This window comes from Euprymna scolopes, chromosome 41, assembly GCF_053919585.1.
Source record: "Euprymna scolopes isolate OS-2025 chromosome 41, ASM5391958v1, whole genome shotgun sequence".
In the NCBI taxonomy this organism is placed as follows: Eukaryota; Metazoa; Mollusca; class Cephalopoda; order Sepiida; family Sepiolidae; genus Euprymna; species Euprymna scolopes.
Window position 1 is genome coordinate 62,724,840 of NC_136522.1, and position 23,371 is coordinate 62,748,210.

The 23,371-nt window shown below is 32.7% G+C and overlaps 1 protein-coding gene and 1 non-coding gene across 2 annotated transcripts in view; both read left to right on the plus strand.

Moving 5' to 3' along the window:
• LOC145266549 (uncharacterized) overlaps positions 1 to 23,371 on the plus strand; it is a 163,346-nt gene that overhangs the window by 134,180 nt on the left and 5,795 nt on the right. The gene's annotated exons all lie outside the window — the stretch shown is intronic.
• Positions 5,811 to 5,883, plus strand: Trnar-acg (transfer RNA arginine (anticodon ACG)). The gene has a single exon. It is a non-coding gene; the product is annotated as a tRNA-Arg (tRNA).

A 23,371-nucleotide genomic window follows, 5' to 3' on the forward strand; every position in this document is an offset into this window, starting at 1 on the left:
ATCGTTTTTAATAACTTGGTTTCCGTCGTCTATTACAGACGATTCTGGTGTTATCCGAAACGCCAATAGCACTTTATAGTCAGAACAGCATTCATCGCCACGGAAAATGGAAACGGCACTAACCCTAGGCGGCTTTAATCGGATTCCTCAAAAGAAGGAAGTTCCATGGGAGTATGAAATTCACAAGCGGTCCCCAGTCAGATGTATATTCCCCATTAAGGAAGTTGACGACGTTAGGTTTTTGCAACTCTTGCAGGGAGGTGTTGACATCTTCCTACACACGGCGCCTGGAATTCCCAGATTGGTCACCCATCTGGTACTGGCCAGGCTCAACGTTGTGAGTTTTATTGGATCCAAAAGGTGGGGAAAATACTGTAACAGGGGTCGGAAAAACATCGTATTTTATATTGTAACCTGAAAAAAACGTATCTTATATCCATCGTATCCCGGGGGTTATATATATATATATATATATATATATATATATATATATATATATATATATATATATATATATATATATACTAGCAAAAGTACCAGTCGTTGGCTGGTTTCAAAAACAGCCTACAGAAAATGGACTCTGATTTATGAAAGTATGATAGGTTATGAAAAGGAAAAGTTGTAAAGAGATAGCTTCAAATTTTGGGATATCAAAACCAAAGCAAAATATGATGAAAGTAAAAATAAAATAGATAAACCCTATAATTTATTATACCATACCTGTTCACATTGAAACACTTATCACAATATTTTGTGGATCTATATTAAAAAAAACCTTGTTAAACTTTGTGACATATTTCCATTCTATGGAGGTCAGGCGCAAACGAACACCCCATAATTTTATTATAACATATTTCGTCAAACTAAAACATAATTATCAAAGTATACTTACGCAGATAGATATGAAAAGTCTTTATTAAAGTTTGTGCCTATTTCCATTCCATGGAGGCTAGGCGCGAACGCAGACCCCACAATTTTATTATGCCATCCCTATTTAAGTTAAAACATACTTATCAAAGTATTCTTATGTACATCTATATCAAAAAAACTTGGAAAAGTTTTTTTTCTAATTTTTTAATTTCTGATTTCCATACTTTGTGGACCAGGCGCGAACGCAGACCCCACAATTGTAATGAATCATCATTATGCCAGATCAAACATACCCATTCCTGTGTCTCGATACATCTTCTATTATTATATGTGGTCAGTTTTCTATAATAGACAACCATATAGGAGCCTATTCTTGACCAGACACACACACACACAGACGTTCAGCTTTATATATATATATACATACATATATATATATATATATATATATATATATATATATATATATATATATATATATATATATGTTTTACGACATATCAACACTAATTCGGCCCTTTAGATCAACGCCGCTTGTATACTGTAGATAGAACACAAGTTGCTAAATTACTATGTCAACTAGAGCTTTATGTCATTCTTGTTGTGGCTATTTTTAATGTCTCTGTTTTCATTATGCTGTTGTATGTTTTGTTTCCCTTGACTTAGGCGTGGCGACTTCTCTATCTGTGGTGAGTCTGCCGCCATGTCCTGGCAACGGGGTCTATCTTGTCTATTGTACCTCTGTAAACGTCTGTTCAATAAAAGTGTTTAAAAAAAAAATGACTGCATGGGAAAGGGCTGTAAAAAGGTCCCTCTCGAAACAGTCGATCGTCAAAGTTGTTTTGTCTTTCGTCTATTTTTTGTTAATTGCATTGTTTGTTTTTGTTGTTGTTGTTTTTTTTTTTTCTTGTGTGTGCAGTGATTTTGTCAATACGTTGTTTGTTGTGTATAGAAACACAATACATACATACGAGGTGCCTTCAATAAGTTTCCAGGCTTTTTTTCTTTTTTTTCTTTTTTTTGCACAGGCATTTAACATTGCCGTAGTTGACAAATCTGACAGGAGCTGCTAGGAAGACTTATCCTGCCTTGACAGAGTTCAAAATAGACTTCGTAGCCTAATGGGGATGCCCTTTTCTCTTCCTGCAACCGCTTTCTCACAGAAGGGACGTTGCCAGCCTGTCTCTCTTTTATCGTTATTTTCATGACAAGTGCTCGTCTGAGCTCCAATCTATTCACGAGAAACACCCGTTTGGCTGTAAACACTATCAATAATTTCTCAAACTCTTTATCTGTGGCTAAACCTAAACGTAGATTCCATGAAGAAAGCTGATTTCTTAGAACTGCATACCTGTGGAACTCTCTTCCGTTTGCCTGCTCTTCAGCTGATTACAATATGGCCGTCTTCAAGCCCAATGTAAACAAGTTCTTGATGAACCGTTCCCCTTAAGTAATCCAATTTACCTAATTTACATTTCTAACGACTACTATGACATTGTCCTTTTGACCACTGTACACTCTTTAACCCTTATCCTCGAGTGGCCTCGGGGCCTTGATAAGTAGTGATTGCTTTGTAAAAAAAAAAAAAAAAAAAAAAGACTTTTGAAAAACAGCCTTGAAAAAAAAGTTGAACTAAGTGAAAGAAGACACTGATCTCAAAGTTCCGTGGTTGACATTGATGCTCAATGGTAGCAAGTTCTATGGGTCGACACTTAGGTAGAGATTTAATATTGGACTCGCCAACTAGTCAGTAGCTGTATAGAGGAACGTTGTGGACTTGCCGCGGTAACATTGGAAATCATGTGTCTCACGCCGTCTCTTAGACCTATTCACAGACGTACAATGTGGGAGTCTGCGCCAAAGCTGACGGCCTTTCTTTCTTACCAAGACGTTGCAGTCAAATTACTCTAACACTTAATGCAAGATGTACAATGTGCCTTCGATAAGTTTCCAGACTTTTTTCTCCAGGCATTTAAAATTGTCGTAGACTCTTGAAAATTCGGTATGTTATTGCTATACATCCCATGAGATGACTGACCAATTTTTATGATTTCAGTTTTAAATGAACAGTTACAGCAGGGATTGGAATACACCCTACTAAAGCCTGATTGTTACAGCCAGTGAATTTCAATAAATGCAGGAAACAGTGAGGGAATTCCAAAGGCTAGCAGTCCGAGGGAAGAAAGCCTTTTGTCATACAGGAACCGGTCCTGGAGATGACCTTAAACTATATCTGATGATGAGGCCCCAGCTTGCGGGCTTTGGGGAGTGTGGAGCCACCCTTTAATTGCCATTGCTCCCAGGTTCACTCTGACCTGGAGTGGTAGTACCTGTTAGGGTCCCAACTATGGGTTAAATAGAAACCGACTTTTAAAAAAAAAAAACATATTCTATTAAAAAAAAATTTCTTCGAAGTAACTGGATTCGGCATTAAATAACCTGAAAAGGGTTGATATGCTGTAAAACAAAAACAACCAACAACCAACTAGCAAAATCCAAAATACAATCTAGATAATTTAGAAGAACGATATACAATAAAATCCTATTTTAAACTTGTAAAAAAATGCCATCGAAATGCATGGAATGCTTCAAACTGCTTTTGAACCATTTTGCATGATCGAGCGTCAGTTTTGGAGTGGCATAAGAGATTCAAGGAAGGTAGGGAGTCTGTGAGGGATAATGAGAGGTGTGGGAGGAGTAAGGAAGTCAGAACACCAGAGTTGATTGGCTAAATAAATAATTTCATGGATAAGGACTGTCATATGTCTTAAGAGACAATAAGTGCACAGCTTGATATAGAAACTGTACACATTTTATTTGTGAGGAACTGCAAATGCACCAGTCCATTACTCCACCTTTGTCACAGACTATTTGACCAAGATGGGTATCAAGACAGTTCCTCACCCTTCCTATAGTCCAGACCTTGCTCCCTGTGACTTTGGTTATTCCCTAAGCTCAAGGGAAACTTTAGAGGTTGCTGTTATGAGACAATTGAGGAGATGAAAGAGGCTGTGACGGGGGGTCTTTGACATGCTCACACAAGAGGACTTCCATGGGGCCTTCCAGAAGTTGTTGGAACGGTACAATAAGTGCATTGCAGCCGGAGGAGATTACTTTGAAGGGGACAAAAGTTTCATGTGTATACTATAAATAAAAGTGCCCATACAAAAAAAAAAAGTCTGGAAACATTGAAGCCACCTCGTACGTGGCAGAAATAAATAGACACCCCATAAATATAATAATCACCTCAGGCAAAGCGGTTATATTGATTTTATTTTATGCATAATCTAAAGCATACGTTTCGGCTGGATCTTAGTGTTGTGTTTGTGATCTATTTTTAAAATATGACGACTCACTGATATATATATAAAAATCTCTACTATTATATAAAAGTCATATTGTGTGTGTGTGTGTGTGTGTGTATAAGTTCCTTCCTTATAGGTTCCGAAACCACTGAGACTATCTTTTACAAATTTCACACAGTTTGGCAGTGTACTTAGATATGTTTCATGTAATAATTCATCCGACAAGTATCGAAAATCGAAAAAAGAAAAAAATCCGATCCTACAATAGTATTTCGGTAAATGTGTGGTTTAGCGGCGTAAATTATTTGACAAACAAAAATTTATAAAAAACAAAAAAAACTATTTTTATAAAAAGAAAACACATTATTAGACTCAAAGGCGGAAATAAAACCAGAAAAAATTTAATTTTATTATTTTTGCATCATTTTTTATTAGACTAATCGAAGTCGCCATATTGCTTTTAAAATTTGGCCTTTCTAAGGTTTGACAGATTGGTCTTTTTAAGGCTAAATTTTGCCTTTTTTTTACGCTCTTTCATTACAAAAAAAATATAGCAGCCAAAAACATAATTCATGAAAGAACGTAAAAAAAGGCCAAATTTGGCCCTAAAGAGGCCAATCTGTCAAAACTTAGAAAACCAAATTTTAAAAACAATATGGTTGCCTCGATTATCATAGAGTCAGTCTAATAAAAATGATGGAAAAATAATAAAAATGAAATTTTTTCAGGCTTTATTTCAGACTTAGGGTCTTATAATAAAATAAATAGTGTTTATAATTTTTTGTCTGCCAAATAATTTACGCCGCTAAATGACACATTTGCCAGTATTTCTTTCTTATAGATAAGAAAAAAGAACATTTTCAGGAAATATTTTACATTACACCGACCAAGGAAGATAATAAAAACTCAGCAAATCATTTCTTCTTAAAAAAATCAGATTTATTGCCATCTGGAGATATAGCTTAGTAGTAGAGAATGTTCAAACCCAGGTGTACCTCACCATTTTATTTTTCCTTATTAATGAGTTCAATTTACGATAAGAGAAGAGGTACCATTTAAAATCGCTGCAAATTATTTCTTTGTTTGCATATTTTAAAACTAAACATTAATCAGAAGTATCTTTTCCAGGGCATTCATCGTCAAACCCAAATATCAGCTGACGTGATATTGTAAACAAACACAGACGGAATTTGATGAAAGACATTATTATTATTTTTTTTAATTATTTTTTAATTTTTTTTTGTGAATTAGTCCACCGGGCAAATTATTCCTCGTAATCTATACTTAATGTTTATAGTATGTTATCAGCTTCTATCTGCCTTTTTACCAAATAGGATCTTCCAATTGAATAAACTATACTATTAATAAAATTCTAAATGTTTATTCATATATTTATGTGTGTGTGTATATATACCAATAAAACTTTCGAACGGATCCACCGAATTGAAAAATTCTTTTTTCCTTGAAAGGTGTGATTCCCTAGATTGTCCTTATCTATATATGGTTTGTAACGAACAATGCCGAGTCACACAAAAAGCCCAAAATAAGGGTTTTTGGGGCCATTTCGTTTTTGTCAAAAAAGTTACCTGCCCATGTCTGTATACAGTCATGGTAGCATCTTTCGGCATACGGACAGGACTTGTGGCGCAATGGATAACGCGTCTGACTACGGATCAGAAGATTCCAGGTTCGAATCCTGGCAAGTTCGTAATAATTTTAACCATCATTTTTATCAAACGTTTACTTATTATCCTTAGCCTTAGTTGGTTTTTTTTTTTTTTTTTTTCAGTGATTTTGTTTTGTGCATATGGTAATTTCCCATACTTCGAGTTCACAGGGTAAGCGTTGATAGTAAGACGATATTAAGTGTACTTTATGTTGTGTTTGACTTGGCGTTGTGTGTGCCGACACAGCACAACTGCTAGTATATAATATTTAATAGAGTATTGATTTTACAATAATACCTACACAATCTGTATTAATTAAAATATCATACTTAAGCGTATTGTATGACCGGGTAACACTGGGTGTCCAGCTAGTATAACAATATATCCTTATTGTTATTGACGATTATGGATAGTTGGCTGTTTAAAAGGAGATGCACACACAGGAATTCGACTACCTTCTTCATACTTATTTTGTCGAACTTAGAACTCTCTGTTGAACTTAGAAATCTGCATGGAATTTCAAGCGGAACCCTTTATTTAATCAACCAGACTAGCATGTGTTCGTTCTGTCAGCCATGACTGGTTAGAAATCCTAAGCAATTCGCAGTTGTAATTTTTAGTGTCGCCCGCACCGATGATTGAACCTTCAACCTCCAGAAGTGTATAACTTATAACTGAATTGACCAAGTCCTTTATCCGTTACACCATTTGCAATCGCATTTTTCGACACATGTAATTTTCATTCGTAACGGAAAAAAGAACTAAGTAAATAAGTTGCGACATACTTCTGGAGGTTGATGGTTCAATCCTCAGTGTGGGTGTTACGAAAGATACACATGTGTATTACGTAAGACTTCCACCCGGTCATGGCTTACAAAATGAGAGTATAATATCCTTGTGGATTAAATAAAGGGACCCATTTGAAATTCCATGAAGATTGCTGAATTCAAAATAAATATCACCGAGTTTGACAAGATATACCTCTAAAAATGAAACGTTGTGCGAATAACATTCAAGATGAGAACAGTAGTCTGAAGAATCCAAATAATACAAATTATCAATCCTCATCTAAAAAAAAAACAAAAAAAAACAGAAACATTGGTGTTTTCTATGAATTGTGTCTCAAATATCGGTAAATCTATCATATACGGGCGTTTAACTCTGATACAGACTAAACAAGCATTCCAATGGTAAGTTTTAGACAAGTCATATTACATTAATTAATTTATTGCGGACTATTATTCTCATCTTTATTAGTTGTTGTTTCGCGACGTTTCAACCAACTATTCCTCTGTCCTTCGTCAGGTGGTAACCGTGACGAATAGGAACTTTGAATCTCCTAACTGCATTCTCAGTAATCACTGCCATCCGTAGTTGTTGTCATCTCACCACGTTCTTGGCCAAGTAAGCCCCTGGCTGGCTTCGAGTAGGACTGAAACCTCTATCTTCAGACAATTCTTATCTGGAACCGTAGAGATTCAACGTCTCTATCAACTGCGCCATGGGCCCCGAAGGGCGATCAAGGTTGGATTTTTTTATCTTATGAATCCACGTTTATTTATTATCTGATCTTCCATGGTCGGGTCCGTACCGAATGGTATATATATTATTTTAATTGGAATTCATTATTTACATGAGTATCATTTATATTAATTTTATTTATTGCGGACTATTATTCTCATCTTTATTAGTTGTTGTTTCACAGCGTTTCGGCCAACTATTCCTCTGGCCTTCGTCAGGTGATAACCGCGACGGATAGGAACTTCGAATCTCCTAACTGCATTCTCAGCAATCACTGGCCAAGAACGTGGTGAGATGACAACAACTACGGATAGAAGTGATTGCTGAGAATACAGTTAGGAGATTCGAAGTTCCTGACTAAATACACTAGGAATTTTCACATAGACTATCCTCTCAAAGATTTCTCTTTGAGAACAACCTGTGGTGTTCCCTGGAGTCTGACTTACAACAAATCTCCCCAGATTTCCAGTACGCTCCACCTTTTTCAATAATCTTTGCAAAGGAATTTGCATTATTGCAAAAGCCGTCCACCATTGATTTCTCAATGGCAGCACACATTGATCTTCATTTGAATTTGGGAGGCAATCATTATTATTAATATTATTGTTTTTGTTGTTGTTATTATTAAAATTATACTTATAAGTTAGCTACATAAAATATACTTATAAGTTAGCTACATAAAATATACTTATAAGTTAGCTACATAAAATATACTTATAAGTTAGCTACATAAAATATACTTATAAGTTAGCTACATAAAATATACTTATAAGTTAGCTACATAAAATATACTTATAAGTTAGTTACATAAAATATACTTATAAGTTAGCTACATAAAATATACTTATAAGTTAGCTACATAAAATATACTTATAAGTTAGCTACATAAAATATACTTATAAGTTAGCTACATAAAATATACTTATAAGTTAGTTACATAAAATATACTTATAAGTTAGCTACATAAAATATACTTATAAGTTAGCTACATAAAATATACTTATAAGTTAGCTACATAAAATATACTTATAAGTTAGCTACATAAAATATACTTATAAGTTAGCTACATAAAATATACTTATAAGTTAGCTACATAAATTATGCTTATAAGTTAGCTACATAAAATATACTTATAAGTTAGCTACATAAAATATACTTATAAGTTAGCTACATAAAATATACTTATAAGTTAGCTACATAAAATATACTTATAAGTTAGCTACATAAAATATACTTATAAGTTAGCTACATAAAATATACTTATAAGTTAGCTACATAAAATATACTTATAAGTTAGCTACATAAAATATACTTATAAGTTAGCTACATAAAATATACTTATAAGTTAGCTACATAAAATATACTTATAAGTTAGCTACATAAAATATACTTATAAGTTAGCTACATAAAATATACTTATAAGTTAGCTACATAAAATATACTTATAAGTTAGCTACATAAAATATACTTATAAGTTAGCTACATAAAATATACTTATAAGTTAGCTACATAAAATATACTTATAAGTTAGCTACATAAAATATACTTATAAGTTAGCTACATAAAATTATACTTATAAGTTAGCTACATAAAATTATACTTATAAGTTAGCTACATAAAATATACTTATAAGTTAGCTACATAAAATTATACTTATAAGTTAGCTACATAAAATTATACTTATAAGTTAGCTACATAAAATATACTTATAAGTTAGCTACATAAAATATACTTATAAGTTAGCTACATAAAATTATACTTATAAGTTAGCTACATAAAATTATACTTATAAGTTAGCTACATAAAATATACTTATAAGTTAGCTACATAAAATTATACTTATAAGTTAGCTACATAAAATTATACTTATAAGTTAGCTACATAAAATATACTTATAAGTTAGCTACATAAAATATACTTATAAGTTAGCTACATAAAATATACTTATAAGTTAGCTACATAAAATATACTTATAAGTTAGCTACATAAAATATACTTATAAGTTAGCTACATAAAATATACTTATAAGTTAGCTACATAAAATATACTTATAAGTTAGCTACATAAAATTATACTTATAAGTTAGCTACATAAAATATACTTATAAGTTAGCTACATAAAATATACTTATAAGTTAGCTACATAAAATATACTTATAAGTTAGCTACATAAAATATACTTATAAGTTAGCTACATAAAATATACTTATAAGTTAGCTACATAAAATATACTTATAAGTTAGCTACATAAAATTATACTTATAAGTTAGCTACATAAAATATACTTATAAGTTAGCTACATAAAATATACTTATAAGTTAGCTACATAAAATATACTTATAAGTTAGCTACATAAAATATACTTATAAGTTAGCTACATAAAATATACTTATAAGTTAGCTACATAAATTATACTTATAAGTTAGCTACATAAAATTATACTTATAAGTTAGCTACATAAAATATACTTATAAGTTAGCTACATAAAATATACTTATAAGTTAGCTACATAAAATATACTTATAAGTTAGCTACATAAAATTATACTTATAAGTTAGCTACATAAAATATACTTATAAGTTAGCTACATAAAATATACTTATAAGTTAGCTACATAAAATATACTTATAAGTTAGCTACATAAAATATACTTATAAGTTAGCTACATAAAATTATACTTATAAGTTAGCTACATAAAATATACTTATAAGTTAGCTACATAAAATTATACTTATAAGTTAGCTACATAAAATTATACTTATAAGTTAGCTACATAAAATATACTTATAAGTTAGCTACATAAAATTATACTTATAAGTTAGCTACATAAAATATACTTATAAGTTAGCTACATAAAATATACTTATAAGTTAGCTACATAAAATATACTTATAAGTTAGCTACATAAAATATACTTATAAGTTAGCTACATAAAATATACTTATAAGTTAGCTACATAAAATTATACCTATAAGTTAGCTACATAAAATATACTTATAAGTTAGCTACATAAATTATGCTTATAAGTTAGCTACATAAAATATACTTATAAGTTAGCTACATAAATTATACTTATAAGTTAGCTACATAAAATATACTTATAAGTTAGCTACATAAATTATACTTATAAGTTAGCTACATAAATTATACTTATAAGTTAGCTACATAAAATATACTTATAAGTTAGCTACATAAAATATACTTATAAGTTAGCTACATAAATTATACTTATAAGTTAGCTACATAAATTATACTTATAAGTTAGCTACATAAAATATACTTATAAGTTAGCTACATAAAATATACTTATAAGTTAGCTACATAAATTATACTTATAAGTTAGCTACATAAATTATACTTATAAGTTAGCTACATAAATTATACTTATAAGTTAGCTACATAAAATATACTTATAAGTTAGCTACATAAAATATACTTATAAGTTAGCTACATAAATTATACTTATAAGTTAGCTACATAAAATATAGCCTGTGTTTCATTTCTGCGTGTAATCATTAGGTGTTTACCTGATGATTTCCTTCGAGGATGAAACTTGGAATCCTCTGTTCAGTCTCAAAAGACAATGGATAACCCCTGAAAGGGTAGCGGCATGTGTAATTATGAAGCAAGGATTGCATAATATCCAACCACACCTCTCCTGAATCGGCACTGTTTGAGTCCAGTGGCAAGGAGAGGTCCAGGAGGATCGGAAACAATGCCGAGATAAGCACCTGGAATTCTCAAATGGTCACCCATTTTAGTACTGACTAGGCTCAATGTTGCTTAATTTTGGTGATCTAACAAGGACTGGTGTGTCAACGTGATTAGGCCATATAGGCTTTGTGTAGGAGTGAATCAATCCTTTATTCTGGATTACCAGGCAACTTAACTAAACTATTTCTATAGTTTTCTTGCCATATTTTATTAAATAATAATAATAATAATAATAATAATAAGAAGAAGAAGAAGAAGAAGAAGAAGAAGAATCTACTCTATAATGAAACTTATACTGTGAATTTACCTGTATGTGTGTGTGTGCGCACGCATGCGTACTCAAACCAATGCTAGCAATTAAAACAGATGGGTTTTTTTCTAGTTCCCGGACGAAATCATTATAAACAACAGGACACCAATAGTTGTAATAAAATGAAAGAAGAAAAAGAAATGTAATCTGGTACACACCTCCCTATAATCTGATGCTAGAAACTATACTTAGTAAAAAAATTCCTAAATTTCAGTGAAAAACACTTCCCCATAACTAATCCCTTACCCAAAATGTTCAATAAAAATAACTTAAAATAACCTACAGATTCAGAAATGATAACTAAAACACATAATAATAAAATACTAAAATTCAGAAAAAATTTAAAAAATGCGTAAAAGAGTGACCAATATAGCAAGAATAAAAAGAACACTAAAAAGAACAAAAATATAACCACTAGAGATATTAATAACCCTAATAGCGATCATTCAATAATATGAATGTTAATAATGAAGAGAAAAGTTGTAAGTGTAGAACTCATGCACTTCATCCACTACAAAATAAATGTTTATCAAGCATCGATATTTGTTAAAGAAAACCCAAATAAGAAGTACTATGTGGGCAGATTTTAAAACCAAATATTAGGGCCATAAAGCACATTGATGACAAACGATGCCGAATAAAAATAGAATTAGTAATCCATAACTGAGAACTCAAAAAAAGCGTACATTCGTGAATAGTTGAGTAAAAAATAATATGAAAGGTCATTACATGCAGAAATTTTGACGTCCCATGTAGATTATGTCTGAATATGAAATTTGAAATTCTTAACTTTAAAGATCCTGAAAACTTATTAAATTGTAGAAGTGAAATAGTAAACAACTGTGTACACAGAATAAAGTTGACCTAAATTAAGTGAAGATATATAGCGACCCAGATATTCTTCATAGTTGGCTTAAAAGGTTTAGGCTTCTTTTTATCTTTTTCACTCTAAACAAGGAATATTGCCACTTTTTTTAGATCTTGTCTAACAGAAGACGGTGGGGAGTTGAGAAGCAAGGTGTCTGTTCACATTACATTTAAACATCTGCAGATGAGTACAGTGACGGAAGCACAAAACAGGGAGGGAATTCCAAAGTCTAGCAGTCCAAGAGAAGAAACTATTAGAGGAGAAGGCTTTCTGACATGTGAGGACATCAAAAGTGAAGGGGTGGAAATTTGCCGCTTGTCAAATTAGTCAGGAGTATGTAGGTCAGAGTGGAAGTAGTGTTATGAGTTCATCATAGATTATTCCATTAAAGTACTTGTAAAACAGGCACATGTGTGCAACATTGTGGCGATGGGACAGAGGCTGGAGCTTGACCAACAGTTTATTCTAAATGACCATGCATTAGAAAAATAAAATAACATAATTAAATGAAGAATTGAAATAAGAACTCAAATGTTTAAACAAGGTTGCTTATTGATTCAGAAGAAAGGATTGATCAACTCCTATACAAAACAAAACAAAGAAAAAACTCAGCCGATCCTTTTCCTGGGAGAAGCGCTGCCATTGGCTAATGGAAATATTAACCCATGAGTGGGAATAACAAAGACTGATTGGTTAGCTAGCAAAACTATATACCATATGTATGTATAAAAACACCCGATAACATAAATTCCATGAATTTTAACCTCATGAGTCCCTATATGGATAACACTTCTCTTAATATATACATTATAAACCGTTTGTCATATATATATATATATATATATATATATATATATATATATATATATATATACTAGTGGTCAGGTTTCGATCCTGGCTAGAGGTAGTTGCCTGTCTAGCTGCACTGATGAGCTGTGATACAGCGAAGCAGTACTGTATGTGGATGACTATATACATACATATATATATATATATATATATATATATATATATATATATATATATATATATATATATTGAAACCGTCCCATCACTAATATGTATATACTTCGAATCCTGGATTTAGGTAGTTGTTTTATGAGCTGTGATACAGCGAAACAGTATTGTGTATAGATGACAATAATGCTCTACATCTTGGGTTGAGCATATTGGGAAGTGATATTACTGACTGCCATTAGCGTATTAAGCGATGCTCTTTATGTAAACAAATTGAGCTTAGGGATTTGGACAATGCCAAATCATTGGTAATTCACTATCTGCATAGAAGCAGCCAAATAACGTAATGGTTAGAAGCGCCAACTGTCGTTTGGGTGGTCGAGTTTCGATCCTGGCTTGAGATAGTTGCTTGACTAGCCATATGAGCTGTGATACAGCGAAACAGTACTGTATGAGAATAACTATATATATATATATATATATATATATATATATATATATTGTGTATATTAAGGCAGCATTTTCTCATTTAAATAAATATTATTGAATAGCACGAAATTATTCTGTTTTACAATTTTCCTTTTTATCTTCTCCAATCTCCGAATAGTCCTTTTTGTGTTCTTCTCGAAATTGTATATGTTGGATCCATAATCGCGAGCGCTTTCGACAGAAGTACTTCTATCATCCTCAGGCATATTGTAGAAGTAAATGTAGAGATTGTTTTTTTTACTTATATATACATTTTTTCCTAGTCACGTGGTAGCTTGCTACAAGTTAGGTGGGCGGACTTTTTTTTCTTTCTTTTTTTTTTACATATATTAAACACATTTATATATACAAACACATATATACATTTTCAAAAATTTATTCATCGTCTATGACTCATCATATATATATATATATATATATATATATATATATATATATATATATATATATATATATATATATATATAGGGTGACCCCCCAGAAACAGAGGACATTCAATTGTTTTTCTGTGCATTTTACAGTCAACGGAAAAAAAGGCCAAAGACCCTAGTGTTTTGATGTAATGTTTTGAAAACAATAAACTAGTTATGACCAAAGTTTCATTTCATTCGGACAAAACACTAAGATACGGGGCATAATTAGAGTTGGGCCCGTTTTTTTTTTTGGGGGGGGGGGTTCACCATATATATATATATATATATATATATATATATATATATATATATATATATATATATATATATATTTATATATATATATATATTAATTACTATACATTATTGTGTCCACTGGGTCTACTCGGATTTCATCCAACTGGTCATTCTGGAATTATTAGAAATTCTGGCTTGTTTTATTTATTTTTTTTGTGTGTGTGTTTTGTTATTTTTTAGAAATACTCATCAGTTCTTGTTCAAGCGAAAAGTTTTAACGGGAAGCTAACGGAATGACTGTTCGGATTTACTTAAACAACAACATAAGTGGGAGAATCTCTAACTTTTTTATTCCAACAAGCTCTCCTATACTACAGTAAAGCCTTCTGCAAAAGCGGATTTTAGGAACAAATTCCCTATACTACCTAACCAACCCACCAAACAACACAATAAGCTCAATAGAAAAAGAATAACCGAAGTTTTCATTCGATACCAAATTCAACAGACTCTATACCATTTTTAAGATAGATTTTCCTGTTGACTAAGGTATGTTTAGTTCTAGGAGGTCCAGTATCCCAGATTTTGTTTGCGTTCTCCATTTAAGAATAATGTTAGTTTATAATCAGTCGCAGAATGGATGACCAAAGGGAGAACCACATCGATCCAAAAATGCACAGAAAAAGGAACCACCCCCACCCCTACCCCAGCAACTGAAGGTCTATAACATGCTTGCCTAATATGTGGGAAATACAAACAGCAGAACTGAAAGAACAAGTTTACCATTCCCTCAATAATCGCGGACTACTTTCCGAGGAACAGAACGGACGCCAAAAAAGAAAGAAAAAAAAAGGAACACATGAGCTATAATACAAAGACCGAAAGACCCTGAAGGAGGTAAAAAGCGGAAAAAAGAATATAGCCATGGCATGGATCGATTACAAGAAAGCATACAGTAGGATCCTTCAAGCATGTATAATAGTGTAACTCCATAAGGGAAGAGATGTGGACCCCACCTTGTGTATATATATATATATATATATAATGAAAATTCATTTAACTTTCTTGGATTTATATTTTTGGACTTTACTGTCATTGGATAATTTACCTTTCACCAGACTATCCATTCGCGTGAGGTCATCTTTTTCTTCCCCATGTTTCCTCTGCTTCACTTTTTGTTATCAAGTAAGATCTTTGACTTACTTGCAGTTTCATCAAATACTTTTGTATGCAAAATCCGATCCTGCATTTTGCAAATTCCTACCCTCTGATGAGAAGGAAAGTATTTCTTCGCAACTCCGTGGATTAAGGACTATCCAGTTATTAAGTGTTTCCTTTTCAGATTAAATATGTTTTTAACTCTTTTTTAAAGTGTTTTTTTAACATGTTTTATTAACTGTTTGCTCGTATATATATATATATATATATATATATATATATATATATATATATATATATATATATATATATATACATGCGCACACAAGCGGACTTCCATGGGGCTTTCCAGAAGTACATTGAAGCCGGAGGAGATCCCGCAGTTCTTGATGCTCTGGTGATTTGCAATGAAAGCTGGATCTACTGCTATGACCCAGAGGTCAAGAGACAGAGTCCCCAGTGGAAGCGTGCTTGCTCCTCTATACCAAACAAGGCCAGACAAAGCAAATCTACCCAGAAACTTATGATGATCCCGACGATCATACACGAGCATGATCAACGTGCACTGGGTTCCCACTTAACAGAGAGTCAACGAGGAATACTATGTTGAAGTTTTAAGGGAGTTCAGGAAGAGATTCTGATGGAAGATCCTAGCATTCTTCAAATCGGGTCGGGTCGGGGGCATTTCCACCAGGACAGTGCACCACGCACCAGTCCACAACTCCATCGTTGTCACGGACTATTTGACCAAGATAGGCATTAAGACACTTATTCACCCTCCCTATACTTTAAACCTTGCTCCCTGTGACTTTTGGTTATTCCCTAAGCTCAAAGAAAACCTTGTGGCCTTCCAGAAGTTGTTGGAACGGTACAAGTGCATTGCAGCCGGAGGAGATTACTTCAAAGGGGACTAGAGTTTTATGTGTGTACTATCAATAAAAGTGCCCATACGAAAAAAAAAAAGCATAGAGACTTATTCTCCGTACCTCGTACATCTCCTCCTCTATGTTTTAGCACGGTAGGGGGGGCGCCTTCTTTGCAGCAGCTTTGGCAATGCCCTCAATGCATAAACCAGGAGTTTGAATGATTTTTCTTAATTACACTTCGTCTCGGCAGCCGTGTGAAACGCATATCTTATTTTTCTTTTAATAATATTATTGGAATTTTTCCCCTTTTCCTTGTACATATTTGTGAATTATTCCACGGATTTAGGCTTTTTGGATTATTTTGGACCATCTTCCAATTGCGTGATTTCCTTGGATTTTACTTGTGCAAATGGAAATTCAATTAACTTTCTTGGATTTATATTTTTGGATTTTACCGCCAGTGGATAATTTATCTTTCACCAGACTATCCATTTACGTGAAATCACCTTTTTCTTCACCATATTCCCTCTGCTTAACTTTTTGCTATCAAGTAAGATCTTTGATTTACTTGCAGTTTCATCAAATACTTTTGTATGCAAAATCTGATCCCGCATTTTGCTAATTCCTACCCTCTGATGAGAAGGAAAGTATTTCTTCGAAACTCCGTGGATTAAGGACTATCCACTTGCTTAGAGTAATTATTCCTACATACCTGTATTCAATAAAATGTTTAGCAAATAAATAAACGTTCAACACAAGTCTGCACTTTATTAAATAGCAAACTTGTAAAAACAAATCGATCTTCGTGATTAGGCATTCCACGCGGGACCGATGAGTCTTTCCGAAATAAGAATAAACCGGAATGTCTCCTATTTACAGGATGACGATCTCCATGTATAGTGTTTAAATGAAATAATTAATCTATCTATATATCTATAAAAGTGAGGATATGTGTGTGTGTGTGTGTGTGTGTGTGTGTGTGTGTGTGTGTGTGTGTGTGAGAGGACACTTCTCAACCTAATACTCAAAGACTTAATATTTGGTATGTAGGGTATTCAGACACGTGGAAAACTTTTTAATTGGTTTTCATCCGTTAAAAAGGGCTGCTGAGGGGTCAAAACTGAAAAATTGGTACGTGGCGGGCTTATCAGATGTTTATCTGTTTGTCTACTGTTTCACGAATGCGCATACGGGAATCATTCAAACGACAGATTCCTTATGTTAAGAATAAGTTGGTTTGAAAACACTTTCTATAGAACGTGTCACGCTGGTCTAATGGTTATCGTACTTGACTCATTGTCTTTTAGGTTTTGGTTTCGATCTCAGCTCGAGTATTATTTTTTTTTTTTACTAAGAAGTGAATTGTTTAGAAGAAATAAACATAATACTCGCATGCACATGTCTCAGTTTCGTTGGGTTTTTTTTTGTTTTTTTTACTCCATTTTTTTTTTTTAAGGAATTACGTTAAATACTTACGGGATTTCTGATTATAATCTCTTTCTTCTTCTATCTTCTTTTCTTCTTCTATCTTTTCTATTCTTCTTCTTCTATCTTCTATCTTCTATCTATCTATCTTCTCTATATAAATAAAATGAACTCATTTTTTCCCGTCTGATTTTGACATTAATAGGATTAAAAATCAAGATATTTCATGCAAATATAATTTGTACAAACGGCAGAACAATATCTGAGGTGTGTTATAGGCTTATTATTTCTCAAATTCCTCGATAATCTTAGATTTCTATACTTTTTCTGCTGAGAAGTCACGGCCAAAATCGGTTAAGATCAATGGAAGTGGTAAAATATTTTCTCTCTAATAAATTCCTCCTCCCCCTGCCACCACTTAACACCGTTTGGGGATCGTTCACAAGGAACAGTTGAGAAGAGAACACCGGTTTGGCTTCGCAGTTCTTTCATGTGAAGTTATTTAAAATCACTAAACTAAGCTGCAGTGCTCTGTGGCGTAGTGGTTAGTGTGCTGGACAATTCACATTATATTTTCACGTTCGCGCCGACCTACCGCCGTAGTCGTTTTTTTTTTTTTTTTTTTTCCTAAACAACTGGAATGGACTTTTCTTGGTGGCCGAACTGTTAACGTTGCAGATGTTTTTTTTTTTTTGGTTTTTTTCACACTTTATTTTCCTACTTTTACTCATGACTCCGGGTTTGATCCTTCCTACTTACCTACCATAACATTTTTTAAAACTTCCCCCCCGTCCCGGAAACAAACACTCGGGCAACGCCGGGTACCCCCGCTAGTAAATAATAAATCTGCACGAATTAAAATATAATATTCATGCGTATTTTACGACCAGCCTACGTAAAATGCACATGAATATTATATTTTAATTTTGTGCGTAAACCTCTCCTCCGAGGGTAGGTACAATGTCTCTTAAGTCATAATCAAATAAAATGCATGGGTATTCACAAACATACTGGCACCAATTGTACCTGCTCTTGCGATTCACTTGGCGTTCTTTTGCGATTGGGTGTACATACCAGTCGACTTTTCCGACTATATCATTTCAGTGGCTTTTCATTTGTCAGGTTGAAGCACCTGTTCTGAGTAACCCCCTCGGGGTGGAGCAAATTTATTGCTCCTTGCCTGAGGCGCTCTCACTAGGGAATGCTGACGGAACTATTCAGGCGTTTTATTTTTTATTATTGCATGGTTAGAACGCTCCTTCTTTAAGGTCGCTAGCACTTTTTTTCCCACCTTCCGACCTTGAGTCACGCCCCCACCCTCCCGTCGATGGGAGGGAAGCAAATAACTCCCCTAATTATCTACCGCTCCACCCTCTCACCCCGTGATTAATTGTTCAACACATCTAGGAGAAGAAATTTTCCGAAATAACACTAGTCTTCTGGTGGTCATTGAGTTCTTGTTATCACTGGATTTAAGCAACGATAAGGTTGCAGATTACGCAATCCTAGCTTCACTATAATTCTTTGCGTGGCAATTTTATTCTCTCCTGACAAGTTTATCTCGACGCTGAAACGAAGATCTAATATATATGAAGGATTTTTTTTTTAATTCGTATTATTCGGATTCTTCGGACTACTGTTCTCATCTTGAGTGCAATTTTCACAACGTTTCTGTCGATGTAACCTCCGACCTTCTTCGGTTGTATCTTATCGGGAATCTTTCTGTCAAACTCAGGAATCTGTAGAATCGTTTATTTAATCCACGGGGATAGTATGCTCTCGTATCATCAGCCATTACTGAGTAGAATTCCTAAGTAATTTACAATTGTACTTTTAGTGTCGCCCACACCAAGGATTGAACCTTCAACCTCCCGAAGAGTGTAACTTACAACTGAATAACCAAGTACCTTATCCACTATGCCACAGGTTCTTTTCGCCCTCAAAATGAGAACAGTAGTCCGAATAATCCAAATAATATGAATTATCAAACCTCATCTAAAAAAATTCGGAAACATTTTTTTTTTTCGTACAGTCTCAGACGACATTCCAGTTTTCAGTTTAACCTAATTCTTCAATCCAAAGTAGATTACGTTTCGTAAAAAAAGATTTCGAAGATGTCACAATTGAGAACATTTTTCCCGATTCCAGTCAGTATGCATACCGAGCCCCGTGTTGTAGTTATTTTATCAGCGTCGGTGTCAAAGAGGAGGGGGGCATACATATAATGTCAAACCACTTTTTGTTACACACACACACACACACACACACACACACACACACACGTGCGCTTAAATGGCATTTATATATATATATATATATATATATATATATATATATATATATATATATATATATATATACGAGCAAACAGTTAATAAAACATGTTAAAAAACACTTTGAAAAAGAGTTATAAACATATTTAATCTGAAAAGGAAACACTTGATAAGTGGATAGTCCTTAATCCGCGGAGTTTCGAAGAAATACTTTCCTTCTCATCAGAGGGTAGGAATTAGCAAAATGCGGGATCGGATTTTGCATGCAAAAGTATTTGATGAAACAACAAGTAAGTCAAAGATCTTGCTTGATAACAAAAAAGTGAAGCAGAGGGAATATGGTGAAGAAAAAGGTGATTACACGTAAATGGATAGTCTGGTGGAAGATATATATATATATATATATATATATATATATATATATATATATATATATATATATATATATATATATATATGAATATCACTGTGGTTCAAATTGAATCCTATAAATCTTATAGATTATCGTGGGTTTGTATTACTATACACATAGATTCGAAAAAGTTGTCAAAAAACAAATATATAACAAATAAATGTTATCAAAGGCAAGATAAGTTACTTTTCTACCTAACTGGATAAGGTTTTAGTGTTTTTATTTAATGTAAAATGTTTATTTGGCTCGAAAAATACACAGTGTTTACCGATGTATTTGAAAAATGCAAATGGCGGTGGACTGCCTTGAACACATTAAGTTTAGGAAAATGAGTTAAAACTAAAAAAGTTTTAAAAAATACTGTTAGGAACTCACTCAATATATATGTTACCGTGACACAGGCTGACATATATTCGGTGGGGTTTTAACAGTATTTTGTATATTTTTAGTTTTAACTCATTTTTTTTTTTTTTTATATATCTATGTTTTTTGAAAACTTTTTCGAATTTACGTCTATGGTAATGCAGACCCGTTAACATTATAGATTTAATAAATTATAGTTTATTGAATTTAGAAAATCGTACATTGTTGTAGGCTTTAATATTAATTTCTTTTATTTATTTATTTATTTATAGTCTACTTTGAAATTTAAAAAATTTGATATTTTCTACAATATATTATACTAAATATTTTAGAAGAATAAATCATAGATTAAGTAACAATAACAAATTAAAAAACAACTTAAAATAATAATAATAATAATAATAATAATAATAATAATAATAATAATGATAATGATAATAATAATAATAGTAATAATAATAATAATAATAATAATAATAACAACAACAACAACAACAACTAGCTGAACCCGTGAAAATTCCACGGTAGTTGAAAATTTTTAAATCACATTATAAATAAAAGAAGCAACAAATATTAATAAAAGTTCCATAGTTATACTGGCACGATATATATATATAAACTTCAACACCTGAAGATGATTCGTAGACGAATCGAAAGCGCTCGTGACAGCAATAACTATGGAACTTTTATTAATATTTTTGATTTTGATATACAAAAAATATTATACGGAAAATCGAAAAATTAAAAAAAGAATCATAAAGCCGTTGCATTCGATAACATTTGCTTGAATATATATGTGTGTGTGTGTGTGTGTGTGTGTGTGTGTGTGTGCGCGCGCGCACGCGGAGGCATGGGTGGACGTATTTGTGAGTCTGTATTTATGAGCGCTAAAGGACAGTGTCTGTATGCAGGCGTGTGTATGTTTGTATGCGGGTCCGTATTTAATGATTTGTAGGTCAAAATAGCGCGAATGCTTTTGTTTTTTTCCCGCCAATGTCACATGTTTTAATGAGACCAGCTGTCGTCAATTAATCACAGCAATCTCGATTCCTCAATGAAATTATTTGCGATATGTTATCGTTATCGTATGTTAAACACAGCATTACTTCTTCTTCTCCTTCTTCTCCTTCTTCTTCTTCTTCCTTTCTTTTTTCTTTTTCTTCTTTTCCTTCTTTTTTCCTTTTCTTTTTCTTCTCCTTTTTCTTCTTTTTTCTCCTTTTTCTTCTTTTTTTCTTCTTTTTCCTTTTCTTTTTCTTTTTCTTCTTCTTTTCCCTTTTTTCTTCTTTTCCTCCTTTTTCTCCTTTTTTCCTTTTCTTCTTCTCCTTCTTCTTCTTCCTTTCTTTTTTCTTTTTCTTCTTTTCCTTCTTTTTTCCTTTTCTTTTTCTTCTCCTTTTTCTTCTTTTTCTTCTTTTTCTTCTTCTTTTCCCTTTTTTCTTCTTTTCCTCCTTTTTCTCCTTTTTTTCCTTTTCTTCTTCTTCTTCTTCTTCTTCTTCTTCTTCTTCTTCTTCTTCTTCTTCTTCTTCTTCTTAATAGAATATATACTAGCTGGACATGTGAAAATCCTGCAGCGGCATCTTTCATGTGTATTATATTGCTGCTGGGCGTTCTGTGGGCGTTCAAAGTGAATGGAGACCCCGCGATATTATTGTAACCCTTTTGCTAAAACTGTAAAAGTATTTATCTTCTAAGTAATTTGGTTAATGCAGTGTCAGAATATATCTGGTCATTGCGGTTTATCTCCAATATCCTTATACGAGTCTATGACATATTTGCATTGTATGGACACCCGGCGCGAACAGAAACCCCACGATATCACCTTTAGACCGAACAGATACTACCCTTCAACCTTAAAAATCTAAGGAAAAAGATGTTCAAGGCTGAAGACGTTATTAAACGTATTATGGTTTGAAAATCAACAAAATAACCTACATCAGTTTAAAAGCGATAAAAAATAACACGGAAAGTGAGTCAGGATTCGTGGCGTAACGGTTAACGCATGAGACTTCTTTTCTTTTTTTACATAGGAGTCACCATTTATCAAGACCCGGAGGCCACTCGAGAATAAGGGTTAATAAATGTACTCAGAAATGGGACAATATCGTGGTAATCGTTAGTAGTGGAAATTTGGTAAATTGGATTGATTAAATGACGGCTCATCAAGAACTCATTTACGTTGGACTTGAAGACGATCATATTGTAGTCAGCTGGAAAGCAGACTATAATACATATTGTCTAAGGTTCGATTCCTAGAAACAGTCAAGTCACGCTGATGGGAAGAAGCACTTCGAAACATACATGCATTATAATCTAATAATAGTGTGTGTGTATATATATATATATATATATATATATATATATATATATAGTAATTTATAAAATATATATGGCGATTGTAGCTTAATCGCCATATATATTTTATAAATTACTAACTAGCTCTACATACGTATTGAGCACTTTTGAAGTAAATACTTAAAGTTTACGCATAAATCTATACTTTCGTATATTAATTTTATGTGAGATAATTAAG